Consider the following 5,179-nt stretch of genomic DNA (forward strand, 5'->3'; position numbering starts at 1 on the left):
GTTTGCAAAGAATCAGGTTATCAAAGCTCAATGATCTACAAGATTATGCAAGTGTTTCATTATACCACTACCACATGCAGCATTTTCTGAACCGACCAAATCACAATGAACGAAGCAGTTTCAACCTTCGCCATGAAAATTAAAAGCTAAGAACACATGTGTTCATATGAACCAGCGGAGCGTGTCTCTCTCCCACACAAGCATTTATTCAAACAAAAAAAACAAAAACATACAGACGCTCCAAGTAAAGTACATAAGATGTGACCGAATAAAAATATAGTTTCAAGAGAAGTGACCTGACAATTTTGTCGATGAAGAAGGGGATGCCTTGGGCATCCCCAAGCTTAGATGCTTGAGTCTTCTTGAAATATGCAGGGATGAACCACCGGGGCATCCCTTGATCATATTGTATCATCCTCCTCTCTTGACCCTTGAAAACTTCCTCCACACCAAACTCAAAACAAACTCATTAGAGGGTTAGTGCATAATCAAAAATTCACATGTTCAGAGGTGACACAATCATTCCTAACACTTCTGGACATTGCTTAAAGCTACTGGAAGTCAATGGAACAAAGAAATCCATCCAACACAACAAAAGAGGCAATACGAAATAAAAGGCAGAATCTGTCAAAACAGAACAGTCCGTAAAGACGAATTTTATTGAGGCACCAGACTTGCTCAAATGAAAATGCTCAAATTGAATGAAAGTTGCGTACATATCTGAGGATCACTCACGTAAATTGGCAGATTTTCTGAGTTACCTACAGAGAAATCAACCCAGATTCGTGACGAGACGTAAATCTGTTTCTCTGCAGATAATCCAAATCTAGTATCAACCTTTCTATCAAAGACTTCACTTGGCACAACAATGCAATAAATCTAAGATAAGGAGAGGTTGCTACAGTAGTAACAACTTCCAAGACTCAAATATAAAACAAAATTGCTGTAGTAAAATAAACACATGGGTTATCTCCCAAGAAGTGCTTTCTTTATAGCCATTAAGATGGGCTCGATGAGTTTTAATGATGCACTCGCAAGAAATAGTATTTGAAGCAAAAGAGAGCATCAAGTGGCAAATTCAAAACAAATTTAAGCCTAACATGCTTCCTATGAAAAGGAATCTTGTAAATAAACAAGTTCATGAAGAGCAAAGTAACAAGCATAGGAAGATAGAACAAGTGTAGCTTCAAAAATTTCAGCACATAGAGAGGTGTTTTAGTAACATGAAAATTTCTAAAACCATATTTTCCTCTCTCATAATAAATTTCAGTAGCATCATGAGCAAACTCAACAATATAACTATCAAATGAAACATTCTTATCATGAGTCTCATGCATAAAATTATTACTACTCCCAACATAAGCATAGTCAATTTTATTAGTTGTAGTGGGAGCAAATTCAACAAAGTAGCTATCATTATTATTCTCATCATCAAATATAGGAGGAATATTGTAATCATAATCAAATTTATCCTCCATAACAGGCGGTAACAAAAGACTACTATCATTATAATCATCATAAATAGGAGACAAAGTATCATCAAAGAAGATTTCCTCCTCAATGCTTGGGGGACTAAAAAGATCATGCTCATCAAAGCCAGCTTCCCCAAGCTTAGAATTTTCCATATCATTAGCAACAATGGTGTTCAAAGTATTCATACTAATATGTTCCATGGGTTTTTTAATTTTCGAATCAAACCATCCATGTCTTAACTCAGGAAATAGAATAAAAAGGTCCATGTTGTTTTTCCATTATGCCAAACTAGTGTAAAACAAGAAACAAAAAGATGCAATTGCAGGATCTAAAGGAAATAGCTTCGAGTACTTACAATGGTGCCGGAAGATAGCTTAGTAGCCGAGATCCGGAGTGTGAGTACCTTTTACCTTTCCTCCCCGGCAACGGCGCAAGAAAAGTGCTTGATGTCTATGGGTGCTTCTATTCTTGTAGATAGTGTTGGGCCTCCAAGAGCAGAGGTTTGTAGAACAGCAGCAAGTTTCCCTTAAGTGGATCACCCAAGGTTCATCGAACTCAGGGAGGAAGAGGTCAAATATATCCCTCTCAAGCAACCCTGCAACCACAAAGCAAGAAGTCTCTTGTGTCCCCAACACACCTAATAGGTGCACTAGTTCGGCGAAGAGATAGTGAAATACAGGTGGTATGAATATATATGAGCAGTAGTAACGTCACCAGAAAATAGCTTGATGCTACAACTGGAGTGTGGTTGATGGTGGTGATATTGCATGCAGTACAGATGCAGTAGAACAGTAAACAAGCAGCGATAGCAGTATTTGGAAACAAGGCCTAGGGATTATACTTTCGCTAGTGGACACTCTCAACATTAATCACATAATAAAACCACTCTACACTTTGTTGTTGGATGATGAACACCACTAATTGTGTAGGATTACACGAACCCTCAATGCCGGAGTTAACAAGCTCCACAATATTCGATATTCATATTTAAATAACCTTAGAGTGCATGATAGATCATTGCAATTACACCAAGTACTAACATAGCATGCACACTATCACCATCACACTATGAAAGATGCATAGATCACATCAATACTATCATAGGAATAATTAACTTCATAATCTACAAGAGATTACAATCATAACCTACGCCAAGTACTACACGATGCACACACTGTCACCATTACACCGTGCAGGAGGAATAGACTACTTTAATAACATCACTAGAGTAGCACATAGATAAATAGTGATACAAAACTCATATGAATCTCAATCATGTAAGGCAGCTCATGAGATCATTGTATTGAAGTACATAGGAGGGAGATTAACCACATAGCTACCGGTACAGCCCCTTAGCCTCGATGGAGAACTACTCCCTCCTCATGGGAGACAAGAAGCGGTGATGAAGATGGCGGTGGAGATGGCAGCGGTGTCGATGGAGAAGCCTTCCGGGGCACTTCCCCGTCCCGGCGGCGTGCCGGAACAGAGACTCCTGTCCCCCAAATCTTGGCTTCGCGATGGCGGCGGCTCTGGAAGGTTTCTCGTACCGTGGTTTTTCCGTATCGATGTTTTAGGTCAGGGACCTTTATATAGGCGAAGAGGCGGAGTCGGAAGGCTGACGAGGCGGCGACACAACAGGGGGGCGCGGCCCCCCTGGCCTGCGCCGGCCTAGCGTCTGGGGCCCACAGGGCTCCCCTCTGGTGGTTCTCGGGTGTTCTGGAAGCTTCGTGGGATTTTAAGATCTTGGGCGTTGATTTCGTCCAATTCCGAGAATATTTCCTTACTAGGATTTCTGAAACCAAAAACAGCAGAAAACAGGAACTGGCACTTCGGCATCTCGTCAATAGGTTAGTTCCGGAAAACGCATAAAAATGATATAAAGTGTGAACAAAACATGTAGGTATTGTCATAAAACAAGCATGGAACATAAGAAATTATCGATACGTCGGAGACGTATCAGGCGCCACCGATATTTTAGCTGATTTTTGCATTTTAGCAGATATTTCACCCGATTTTCACTCTCATGGCCGATATTTCATCTAATTGTTAGTGAAATTTCAATTAAATTTGGTATGGCAGTCGATATTTTCGTCCTATGGTTGTCTAGAATTATGCATTAGCTTAAAATTTCCATTATTATTGATTCAAATGCAAGGAATCAAGGTAATAATTATGTGCAATGCTCAAATATTATTTTTTGCATAGCATATTATAGAAAATTTAGAGTCAAAAATTAGAATTTATAAAAAATAAGCCGATAAATGTCTGACCGATAAAATCGATTAATCAGCCGATAAGCGATTAATCCTCGTTTTAAGGCCGACCGGTAAGTTAAGATTAATGATTTCTTGAACATTGGATATTACATGCTGCGGCATACAGCTTAGCCGATAATCCAAGCATAAAAGAAACATGATAAAGCTAACAGGACTGGGAAGCCCTTGGGTGACATGGACTCCCTCGCCAGCCCCCAAGGAAGGGCCTAGCCATCACTTTCCACCACCTCCGCGTGAGTACGCCTTAATCGACTTATCAGCTCCAGGATGCTTGCCTTGTCTTGGGGTTTTGCCGATGGAGACCACAACTGCAAGAAGATGATAGTTTTGAAAATTATGTCAGCCAGTTGACGAATTAACTTAGATTCTATGGTAAGTTTATTGCGTATTAGCCAAAGCGCCCAACTTTGAGCCATAAACAACATCCAAAGTAAGCGACGGTGTCTCCCAGCAAAACTCGAAAGAATCGAATAGACATGAGCAAAGGAGGTTGGAGACCAGCTGCACCCTAACAGTTGTCTCACAACACTCCACATAAAGCGAGCAGGAGAGGAGGAAAAGGAGATGTGATTGACACTTTCCGGCCGGTTACACAAGGCACATCGCCCAGAGGCTGGGCCATGACGCGAGGCGATAAGCTCGCTCGACGGGAGCCTGCCAATAGCAAGTTGCCAAGAGAAAATCTTTATTTTGAGGGGTAGTTTGGCGGCCCAAAGGTCCTTGAAGTGGGCAACCAAGGCACCTTGGGAAAGCTTGATGTACATGGAGTTCACCGTGTATTCTCCAGATGGGTGAAGGCCCGAAATTTTGTCCTGCCCCTGGCCAAGAGTAGTGTCATGAATAAGCGATTGCAGCAGTCTCCATTCCTCCGAGGCAAGCTAGCTGAAGGTTCTGCGAAAGCGGATACCCAAATCCGCATTGCAAGCCAACGCCACCGAAATGAGAGGGTTGTCACAGATGCTAAACAGGTTCGCGAAACGGTCTCTGAGAGGTCTAGGGCATGCCCAAATGTCAAACCAGAACTGCGTGCGTTCCCCGTCACCAATCTGGTGCCTGGCGCCTAACTTAAGGAAGTGCTTGATTTTGTGCAAGGATTTCCAGAATGGTGAACCCCCCTGGCTCATGCCTGAAAATATGTCCCTTGCTTCAACATACTTAGCAGAGATGATTTGGGCCCACAACGAGTTGTCTCCTTGGAACAACTTCCAGATCCACTTCAGCATGAGGGCAGTGTTCATCTTCTTGGAGTTGATAATACCCAGGCCTCCACATTCCTTTGGTCTGCACACATCCGGCCAATTGACAAAGTGATATTTGCATTTCGTCCCGGCTCCTTCCCAAAAGAACCGGGTGCGGTGGGAGTCAAATTTTGAATGTACCCCATCTTGAAGAAGGAACATCCCCATTGCAAACATCGGCAGGCTAGCTAA

Source organism: Lolium rigidum, chromosome 6, assembly GCF_022539505.1.
Source record: "Lolium rigidum isolate FL_2022 chromosome 6, APGP_CSIRO_Lrig_0.1, whole genome shotgun sequence".
Taxonomy (NCBI): domain Eukaryota; kingdom Viridiplantae; phylum Streptophyta; class Magnoliopsida; order Poales; family Poaceae; genus Lolium; species Lolium rigidum.